This window comes from Myotis davidii, unplaced genomic scaffold (genome assembly GCF_000327345.1).
Source record: "Myotis davidii unplaced genomic scaffold, ASM32734v1 scaffold273, whole genome shotgun sequence".
Classification (NCBI taxonomy): Eukaryota; Metazoa; Chordata; class Mammalia; order Chiroptera; family Vespertilionidae; genus Myotis; species Myotis davidii.
The window spans coordinates 735,015-746,942 of record NW_006286263.1 but is presented as its reverse complement, the minus strand read 5'-3'; the positions used below and the strand labels follow the sequence as shown (position 1 = coordinate 746,942).

The 11,928-nt window shown below is 36.9% G+C and overlaps 1 long non-coding RNA gene across 1 annotated transcript in view; it reads left to right on the top strand.

Moving 5' to 3' along the window:
- The first annotated feature begins 7,432 nt into the window (after nt 1–7,432).
- Nucleotides 7,433–11,928, top strand: part of LOC107182123 — a 15,662-nt gene continuing 11,166 nt past the window's right edge. Inside the window, exons 1-2 of the long non-coding RNA XR_001512848.1 lie at nt 7,433–7,444; nt 9,790–9,799. This is a non-coding gene — a long non-coding RNA (uncharacterized LOC107182123). The remainder of the gene's footprint in view (nt 7,445–9,789; nt 9,800–11,928) is intronic.

Sequence of the window (11,928 nt, the reverse complement as noted above, 5' to 3'; positions counted from 1 at the left end):
CCTTAAAGATCCTTTAACATTTCATATGATACTGGTTTAGTGGTGATGTACTCCTTTAGCTTTTTCTTGTCTGGGAAGCTCTTTATCTGTCCTTTGATTCTAAATGATAGCTTCGCAGGGTGGAGCAACCTTGGTTGTAGATCCTTGCTTTTCATCACTTTTAATAGTTCTTGCCACTCCGTCTGGCTTGCAAAGTTTCTGTTGAGAAATCAGATAACAGTCTTATTGGAGATTCCTTATAAGTAACCCACTGTTTTTCTCTAGCTGCCTTTAAGATTCTCTCTTTGTCATTAACTTTGGGTTCATTTATTTGGAACTCTATGCACTTCTTGGATTTGTCTATTTCCTTCACCAAGTTAGAGAAATTTTCTATTTTTCAAATAGGCTTTCAATATCTTTTTCTCTCACTTCTCCTTCTGGGACCATCATGATGCAAATGTTGGGATGCTTGAAGTTGTCCCAGAGCCTCTTGCACTATCCTCATGTTTTTGTATTCTTTCTTCTTTTTGCTGTTCCGATTGGGTGTTTTTTGCTTCCATATAGGTAAAATCATTGAGTTGATTCTCAGCTTCATCTACTCTACTGTTGATTCCCTGTAAATTATTTTTCATTTTAGTTAGTTTACCCTTCATTTATGACCTGTCCTTTTTTATGCTGTTGACATTCTCACTAAGTTCATGGAGCATCCTTGTAAGCAGAGTTTTGAACTCTGCATCTGTGAGACTGCTTGTCACAATATTGTTTAGATCTTTTTTTGTTTTGTTCTGTTCTTTTATTTGCAACATGTTTCTTTGTCTTCTCATTTTGGCAGCCTCCCTGTGTTTGTTTCTATGTAATAGATAAAGCTGCTCTGTCTCCCAAGCTTGGCAGTGTGGCCTAATGTGCTTTGTGTTCTGTAGGGCCCAGCGGCATAGCCTCCCAGATCGCCCAAGCTGGACACTCAGTTGTGCCCTCCATGTGGACTGTGTGCACCCTCTTTTTGTAGCTGATCTTTGATTACTATTGACATGTCAATGGAAGGGATTTACCCATAGACTATCAGCTGCAAGGACCAAACTCTAACCTCCAACCACTGTGGAGGATCAGATGCACGGGGTGTACCCCAAAGAGTAGGATTTACTTCAGTGGGGCTCTGATGACCGCTGAGTCCGCCCCTTCAGTGTTTCACTTGTGGAGCTAGTTTGGCAGTGATGCTTCAAAGTGGCCTGAAATTGTCCATTGGGTGTGCTCGCTTTAGGGCTTCCTAGGGGGTGTAGACCAAGGTCAGCCACCACTTATGTTCTGCCTGGGGCCACCCAACATGAGCTACAAAACATCTGAAAATAGGTGCTGCTTTTGCTGCGTTGAGAGGTGCCCAGGCAAGACCAAGCTGGAACCAAAGCCAACCGTGGCTAGTGCCAGGTCCGTGGACACTTAGCAAAAGGTGCAGGGGATGCTGAGGGCAAGTGCTGCTTGTTTGAGAGATTTTTGGAAAATCTGAAGCATGAGCCACTTACTGCCCTCTTGTAGGGGAAAGCCACTGAAAATAGCTCAAGTGGGCCTGATATTTGGGTAGGACAGAGCCTCCTGGAATCATTAGGATAGGGTAAACAGTGTGAGCCAGGTTGATGGAGTCTCAGATTTGGCACCTGCCTGCAGGCTCTGTGGAGAGAGGGCTCATCAGAAGAACAATGACCTCTGCCAGCACTTCTGTCTGGGAGAAAGCTGCCCACGAGCCTTTGCCCTGACGCCATATAATTCATTTCCTCCCTGTATGTCCCACTGCTGCCCCAGTGCTGGAACTCAGAGTCAGTGAGTCCAAGTAAGGCCATGTGTGGACCCTTTAAGAACTCCCTAGGACTCCGGAAGCCCTCTGTATCACTCAGCCACAATCACACTGGTTTTTACAGCCAGGAGTTATGGGGATATTTCTTCCTAACACCTGAACTGTGGGCAAGGAGGCCTGGCATAAGGCTGTAACCCCTCACTCCTCAGGGGAGACCTCTACAGCCAAGATATCCCTCCCAATTGTTATCTGCCACAAGTGGAACCAGCCTGTTCGGTGTCTCTGTCCCTCCTGTCAGTCTCAAAGTGGTTTCTTCTTTAATTTCCTAGTTGTAGGACTTCTATTCTGCTAGATTTCAGGTGGTTCTGAATGATAGTGGTTCTGTATTTTATTTGTAATTTTGATGTGGTTGTGGAAAGAGGTGACTCCTGCAGGTACCTACCTACCATCTTGCCTGGAAGTCAGGAACTGATCACATTTGAAACCACTTTGTCATTTTTACCAGTGTCCTTCTCAAAGTTGATCATTCTCTTAGAAAATCTTAGATTTTCCACCACATTTGTAAACCAGATGAACAGTAATAGTAAAACTACCTCTGTAAGTACAGTTTTAACTAAAATATTCAGGAAAGACCACTTGGATCTATATTTGACTCATAATCTATTTTAATAATATAATTTGATATCTGGACTAAGATATAGACACAAAACTTTTATTACATGTAATAAACTAAAAAATTTTTATATGTCCCTAAAGAGACATGATCAAGTAAATCATGATGCATTCTTATTGTGAAAGGTATACTTTAATTAAAATGATGCTTTTCAAGAGATAAAATATATTTAAAACATCATAAAATATCTTTTATATGACATTAAGCATAAAAAGAACACAACATTATATATCATAAATAATCTAAAATATGTAATAATATGTGCATAAAAATAGAAAATAAGACAAAGATGTTCTACAGTTATTATCTTTAGCATGATATTGTGGATTATTTATTTTAACTTTACTTGGAATAGCTCTGAATTTTTTCTATAAATTACTTTTATAATAAATAATTAGAAAAAATTAGTTCAGATCACATTAGATAATGATTAACACATATACTCACATTTTTATATTTTAAATTATTTTATGGTGTATTTAGGTTGAGTAGGGATTAAATATATGAATAATGTATATTGATAATACATTTAAAATATTAACTCATTTAATTCTCAAAATAACTCTACTGAAGCAGGTTTCATTATCATGCCTACTATACGTGGGAAAAGAGACAGGGGTCACCATGTAAGTAAGTAACCTATCCAAGGACACACATTCTTGGTAATAGAGCTGGGATTCTAGAACATATGCTATAAGCTTCTGTGTAATACTCCCACTTATAATGACTATATAAATTTTATCTGCTTTTTAAAATTTGTTGGTTGTGGAGATTTAAAAATGGCAACAGAGTAAGTGGATGCTGCATGGACATGCTCCCAGGAACAAACTGAAATTACAACTAAAATACAGAAAAATTCCCTGAATAATCAATGGAAGACTAGCAGGAGAGAGCCCTGATATCAAAAGACTGAAAGTGGAGACTGCATAGAGACTGGAAGGAGGCGTGGAGGCACAAAAGGGCTGGCCAGGCACCCATAGACAGCAGCTGAAATTCTGGAGAGATATATTAGCTGTGGGAGGTTGCCACTGAGAACTCTGGGATGTAATCTCCAAGGTGGGCCCCCCAGCAGAAAGCACCAGAACTGAGAAGGGTACCCACATAACATCTGGCTGTGAGAAGCAAAGGGGTTGCTATCTGCCAAGGAGTGATGGCTGAAAATTCAGGTACCCTCTTAAAGGACCAATGCACAAAATCCCCTGAGGAGCCACTCACCTTGTCCTCTGGCAGAAGGAGGGCAGAGTGGACTGGAACTGTGTGAGCATAAGCCAGTACTGGGGACTTGAGGGTTAGAGCTCAGAAGGCAGGCTCCCCCAGTTTCCTGTGATGAGTCATTCCCTCATGCATTGGAGGACATCTTTCTCACACAGACATTTGCTTTGCCTGGGGGGAAGGCAGTTGCCCCAACCTATTGGAAAACTCCTTGCCCTGAGGCCACTTAAGAGACTAAAAATAACTGTTAGCCTCCAGGCAGAAGCAACTGCCCCATCCTGTTGGGAAAAAAAATCTCTCACCACACCTGAAGACACTTATCTGGGGCCAATTTTGTCAGAATCCTATCAGTTTGTAGGCAGAGGCAGTCTCTGGAGGCTTTGAGTTTTTGTCTGATTTAATTAGTCAGAAACAGCATTTGACACTATCCTGCAGCAGAGATTGAGAGACATAGAGGATCTACCTAATACAGTGGGGCCTTGACTTACGAGTGTCCGGACTAATGAGTTTTCTGAGATACCAGCTGTCTCTCGGCTGATTTTTTGCATTGAGTTGATAGAGTAATTTGGTTAACGAGCTCCTTAATGAGCTCCTTAATGAGCTCGGTCTCAGAACGAATTAAACTCGTAAGTCAAGGCCCCACTGTACATAGTCACAAACCCAAACAGACAGCCAAAATAAGGAGGCAAAGAAACAACCCCCAAATGAAAGAACAAGAGAATTTCACAGAAGAAGAAATAAGAAATTTATCTGAAACAGAGTTTAGAGTAATGATGGTAAAGATGCTCAACAGCATGAGAAAAGATATAGTAACTATGAAAAAAAGAGCAGTTGGAAATAAAGAATGATATAACAGAAATAAAAAGCACATTGGAAGGAATACACAGCAGATCAGGGGAAGCTCAGGATCAAATCTGAATTAGAAGACAGGCTTAATAAAAATCACTCAATCAGAGAACCAAAAAGAAAAAAAAATACAATTAAAATACAGCAGGACAGCTTAAGGGAGCTGTGGGACAACATGAAACAACAATATTAGAATAGCAAGTGTGCAAGAAGAGGCAGAAAAGGAGAAAGGGATAGAGAACATGTTTGAAGAAATAATGGTAAAAAACCTCCTTAACTTGGTAAAGGAAAAAGTTACACAAGTCCAGGAGGCACAGAGAACCCCAAGCAAGAAGAACCCTGAACTGACCCACTCTCAGACACATCATAATTAAAATGCCAAAAATTAAAGACAAAGAGAGAATCTTAAATGCAATAAGAGAAAAGCAAACTGTTACCTACAAAGGATGTCCCATAAGGCTGACACCTGATTTCTCATCAGAAATTCTACAGGCCAGAAGGGAATGGGATGGAGTACTTAAGGTAATGGAAAACAAGGATCTGAAACTAAGATTACTATGTCCAGCAAGGCTATAATTCAAAATAGATACTGAAATAAAAAGCTTCCCAGACCCCCCCCAAAAAAAAAATGGCTAAAGGAGTATATCACTACCAAGTCAGCATTACAAAAAATGCTAAAAGGACAGCAATAATGAGAAGAAACAGAGAGAGAGAAACCTAGCCATACAGAATTAAAATGGTAATAAATAAGTACCTATCAGTAATAACCCTAAATGTAAATGGACTAAGTGCTCTAATAAAAAGGTATAGGGTAGCTGAATGGGTACAAAAACATGACCCAACTATATGCTATCTCTAAGAGATCTACCTCAAAACAAAAGACACACACAGGATGAGAGTGGAGGGATGGGAAAATATTTTCTATGCTAATGGAAAAAAAAGCTGAAGTAGCAATACTCATATCTGACAAAATAGACTTCAAAATGAAGGCCATCATAAGAGACAGCAAAGGCCACTACATAATACTACAGGGATCAATCCAACAAGAGGATATAACCCTGGTAAACATGTATGCACCCAATTTAGCAGCACCTAAATATATAAAAAACTTCTAGAGGACTTTAAGGGAGAGATTAACAACAACACAGTCATAGTTGAGGACTTTAACACCCACTGACTTCACTGGACAGAACTTCCAGATAAAAACTTAGTAAGGAAACAGTGACTCTAAAGGACACACTGGATCAGATGATTTTAAGTGACATTTATAGAACATTTCACCCCAACACAGCAAAATATACATTCTTCTCAAGTGCACATGGGTCATTCACAAAGATAGACCACATGTTAGGACACAGAAGGAATCTCTACAAGTTCAAGAAGATTGAAATCATATCAAGTGTCTTCTCAGATCACAGTGGAATGAAATTAGAAATCTACTACAGTAAAAACACCTAAAAGTATTCAAACACATGGAGGCTAAATAGCATGTTATTAAACAATGAATGGGTTACCAAACAATGAATAGGGTCTTTGCAGATGTAATCAAATTAAGATGAGGTTATTAGAGTGGGTCCTATTCCAATATGACTTATATCTTTATAAGAAGAGGAGTAAAACACTATGAGAGGGGAAAGACACACAGAGAGAAGATGGCCATGTGATAATGGAGGGGGAGTACATAGTGATGCTCCTACAAACCAAGGAATGCCCAGGATTGCTGGCAAGCATCATAAGCCAGAAGCAGCAGGAACGATTCTCACCTGCAGGCTTCAGAGGGAGCACGGCTCCGCTGATATCTTGGTTTCAGATTTCTAGGCTCCGGAACCGTAAGACAATAAATTTCTGTGTTAAGTAAGCCTCCGAGTTTGTGGGACTTTGTTACTGCAGCCCTGGGATACTAATGCAATTAAGATAGAGGTAAACAATGAAAATAAATGTACTACTATTCAAAGCATGAGAAAAAGAGTGCTTTTATACTTCAATGAGGCCCTTGGAAATATGGATGATTTTCTTTTTTGACATAAATACTACAACTGAGTACAAATAATCACCTGATTATGGTAAGCACTTATTAGTTTACAAAGCACTTTTCATTACCATGTTTTCTGAGATGCTGAATATTACATGGCATGTCACATGCAGTAAGTGTTATCACATGCTTTGGTATGTGAGCATAGTCCTGTGGAAATTTTAATATCCAGTAACAGATACATATATTCAAGCCATTTATTCTTTTTAGAAACTCCAAATTTGTAAGCAAAAGAGCCAGAATTACATTCTGACAGCTGATTCAGAGCTTGGTATTTGATCTATTATGCCTCAAAAGCTGATGTTCTCTAAGGATACATTTCATCTTCTTCATTCCTATCAACTTTAAAAAGGTCAAAAGATAATGTGTTTATCTAACTGTATTCAAGAAAGTCTGTGTGATTAAATGATATGTTTTGTAGCATGTTTATAAAAAGAAAGTATTTTTTTTCTATTAGAACGTATCAATAAGTCATCAGTCCTAGAATTCTGGTGCTGAATTTTGAATCTTACATTTCAACATTTCCTTTATATTTTTATATTCCACCCAATGCATTTTGTTTTCTAAGTATTCATACCATTTCCTAGCTTTAATATTTGCCAGAAGTAAATGTCACACCAAAATTTTAGGATGCAGCTAGAGCAAATAGCAAGAGTGGCTAGAGGCCCTACGACAAAATCATGATCATTGCCGCTGTGAGAGGTATCTGTGCAAAAAAATTTTCTGTGTCTCCCAACTAAAATTTCTTGAGCCTATTAATTTCCATGTGGAGGGTATTTAGGAAGGTTGACCTACTTATGAATATTCATTTAACACAAAATTTAAACTAGTGGAAATTTTTATTTTCTACTTAAGGAAGATAATTATTTCCTTTAGATAGTGTGATTTCTTGTCTAGAAAGTTGTATTCATTTATTGTAGATTCTAGATATAAAAATGTTATGCAATGCAGGGGAAGTGCAAAGGAAAGAAATGAATCTTTGCTTTATTGTTTGAATTTATGCTGTTACACCATCATCCCCCTGCGTCAACACTGCTCACTTCAAATACACAAAGTGAGGTGCTGCAGAGCTCCTCTGTGGCTGTGTGCTATATATGTGGCAGTACACGTGACAAAACTTCAGCTGCCTAGACAAGTACTGCAATTCAGAGGGTTTATGGATGACTTCCCTGTGAACTACTAAACAATTAACCATGCTCAGATCACGAAAGAATGTGATTCAAACTACCTATATTTACATGCTAAGAAAGTGCATATTCCATGGAAATTTTCTTATAAAAATATTGTTTCTGCTCAGATCTATTTATTATGAGTTGAAGTATAAAAATAGAATGTTGAAACCTAGTTATTGGTATATTGCTATTTTTCACTATGTAAAATTGTATTTAAACAAATGACTTACAGTTTCCAGGAGTGCACAATTAGCTTTCATTGAGAGACAGAGCCATGTAATGTTGTAGGGCAAGGATCCCAGAATCAGATTACATTCATCTAATTTCTGGATCCCTGTGTATTCTTGGGCAATAACTTCACATATCTGTGCCTCAGTATTTTTGTTTTTAAACAGGGATAAGGATAATTGCTATATAATAATTGCTTGTGATAAAGAAGTTAATGTATGTAAAGAATACTGAAATATGGCAGATTAACTAGCACTGTATCTATGGCCTATTGTGAAAATATATTCTGGAATCTATCAAAGTAATGTTGAACTAAGTATCAGAAAAGAAAATTATAATAACCAAAGAAAAAATAAAACAAAATAAAATTTGTTGGCTGTTATTTGTTGAATATTAAAATAGGCTTTGCTTAAAAGTAAAATTAGCATTTATAAAACCAAACAAACCAAAATAAAATTATTCTTTTATTTTCATTTGTAGTATCCAAACAAAACAAGTGATTTTGTTTTAATAAAGTTGAGGATTAAGGCCTCTCAAGAAGCACTTTCTAAAAATGTATGACTGTGTCAATCAGTCTTAAAATGTTTACAGGCCTATATAATTTTTTAGATTTCCTTAAAATGATGCAGGATGTTAATTACTATAGCCAGTATTTTACAGAGTTTATGGAAGAATTTTTTTTTTTTTACATTGGCCTCATAACATTTTTTATCACAGACACACTGTTTAGAAAGACTGCTGAGCTTGAGTTATAAACGTAAGGTCCTTTTTCTTTTCACAGGTGGTTCAGTTTAATCACTCAGCATGGATAACTATGTGGTAAAATGAATCTCTCCTTTGTGCATATTACTAAGCATTATTGTTGGGAGATATGTGGATTTGTTACTTTGCAGCTGCCAGATATGCCTTAGTATATACTTCTTAAACATAAGTTTGCAAAAACATGAATAAACAGAGTTTTTGATTACAATAGCTATCTCTCTCACAAGGAAGTGGCCTGTAATTTAGTAAGTTTTCAACTGAAAATATAAAGAAACTATGCTAACTAAGACCTATACCAGAGCAGATGTTCTGCTTCTTGGTTTCAAAAAGTTTACATAACTTGAATGATGTACAGTTTTCAATAAATGTATTTCCATAAACATAGATTATTTTCATTCTTGACAGCAAACATTTACGATGTCTTGATATAGGTTTCAAATTCTGCTAGAAATTTAATGCAATATACAATCCCTGTACTCAAAATTGCATATGAGACAGGATAAATAATGGACAAAATCAAATGGACCCATGAATAGGTAGGAAAATGACCAACAGCCAAACAGACAAATAGCATAGTAATTTGGAATACTCTTTTAACAAGAATAACTTTCTTATCCTTGCAAATTTTGTAATTGCACAGTTTTAGAATTTATCTAAATAAGAATAAAATATGTAAAACATGCCAAAATGAATAATAATAACAGAAGGAGTCTTTACTGTATGAGGAGAAGGGCAATAGATTTTGAATCCACTATTGTATTGATCCATGGTTAATTACTGGCGTTTTGAGGATTTATAATACATATAGGTTTTAGAAGAAAGGTAGCATAAAAACAATTGCTTCAAAAAATAAAGAACACTTAAGAAGGAATAATGCTTCAAGGAAAAATTTACCAACAGGACTTAAATTGATCTGTTTATAGGCAAACATTTTAAGAATTATATAATTATTGAGAGTAAACAAAGAATTTAGAAAAAGCCAATTTTGGAAGCAGTCATATAAAGGTTGAAATTGTAATGATTAAAATAAGCTTGTGTGTGTAGAAAATGCATACAGAAGTCAAATTTGAGAAATAGCGAGAGTGATCAAATTATAAAGATTCTTGTAAGTTAACATAATGTCCTGAGTGTCATTAATGTTGTCCCCTCATTTTATGGCTGAATTATACTGTACTGTATATATAAATATACATATTTATATACAGAGTGAGAAGTTGGCAGAAACAGCATGAAAGCATGGACCCCACATGCATGAGTACAACCCTTCAAGCTGGTGGGAGCAGTGTTAGGGTTTGGGGCATGTTTTCCTGGCATGATTTGGGCCCTTTAATCCATGTGGAACAACGTCTGAATAGCACAACACACCTAAGTATCATCGCTGATCAAGTTCATCCTATTTTTAATTTTTTGAGGAAACTCCATATTGTTTTCCTTAATAGCTGCATCAATTTACATTTCAGCCAACAGTTTACAAGGGTTCCCTTTTCTCCACACCCTCAACAGCATTTGTTATTGCTTGTCTTTTTAAAAATAACCATCCTAGGTCAAATGTAAAGTGATATTTCACTGTGGTTTTGATTTTTATTTCGCTCATGATTAGTGCTGTTGAGCACTGTTTCATGTACCAGTCGGCCACTTACATATCTTTTTTAGAAAAATGTTTATTCTGCTCTTTTGAATATATTTATCCAGGTTATTTATGTGTCTTTTTTATTTTTATTTTTGCTATTGAATTGTCTGAGTTTCTTATATATTTTAGATATTAACTCCTTTTCAGATATATGAATTGCAAATATTTTCTTCCATTTCATAGGTTGCTTTCTCATTTTTTTATTATTTCCTTTGTTGTGCAAAAGCTTTTTAGTTTATGGATGAACCTTGAAGGCATTATGCTAAGTGAATAAGTCAGGCACAGAAAGACAAATACTGTATGATATTGATTATAAGTTGGACTAATAGAAACAGAGTGAAATGGTAGTTGCTGAAGGCTGGGTGGGAAAATGGGAATGTATTTGTCCAACAGTGCAGACTTTTACTTATAAGATGCCTAAATTCTGAGGATCTAATATGCAACAGATAACTAGCTATATATATAAAATTAAGTGACTGGCCGACTGGCCAGTAGCTATGATGCTCACTGACCACCAGGGGGGAGACGCTCAATGCACAGACATGGAAACATGGAACAGACTGATGAATCTCAGAGGGAAGGGGAGAAGAGGGAGGACGGGAAGAGATTAATCAAAGATCTTATTTGCATACTAGAGGCCCAGTGCACAGATTCATGCACCGGTGGGGTCCCTCAACTGGGCCACAGGGATTGGGCCTAAACCAGCTCTCCAACATCCCCCCAAGGTGTCCCTGATTGTGAGATGGTGCAAGCCAAGCCCATGGACCCCACTGATGCACAAATCCTTTGCACCAGGCCTCTAGTAGTTAATAATAGTGTATTATATATTTGAAATTTTCTACAAGAGTAGATTTTAAAAGTTCCCAGCAAATTTTTTTAAAGGTAACTAGCACTTCACGGTGTTTCTCAGTGAAAGAGTATAGGCCCTCACACTGAAGGATCTCAGGTTCCATTCCTAATCAAGGGCATGTACCTGGGTTGTAGGTTTGATCCCTGGCCCTAGTCAGGGCACATGAGAGAGGTAACCAATTAATGTCTCTCTCTCACTCCCTCTCTCTCTTCATCCTAACGACCCTTCCACTTTATCTAAAAATCAATGGGAAAAATATCCTCAGGTGAGGATTATGGTAAAAACCAAAAAAAAAGTAAAATAAAAAAGGTAACTATTCAGTGATGGATGTGTCAATTTACTTAGTTATTATAATAATTTCAAATTTTGTAAGTCTACCAAATCACCATATTGTATACTTTAAATATACATTATTTTATTGATCAATTATACCTCAATTAAAAAGGAGATATATTCCTAGAAATGGGATTACTGGGTGAAATGGGAGTTCCATTTTTAGTTTTTTGAGGAAATGCCATACTTTTTCCAAAGTGGCTGCACCAGTCTTCATTCCCACCAGCAGTGTAAGAGGGTTTCTTTTTCTCCACATCCTCTCCAACACTTGTCATTTGTTGATTTGTTGATGATAGCCATTCTGACAGGTGTGAGATGGTACTGCATTCTGGTTTTGATTTGCATGTCTCAGATGATTAATGACTTTGAACATGTTTTCATATGTCTCTTGACTTTCTGTCTGTCTTCTTTCGAAACGTACCTAT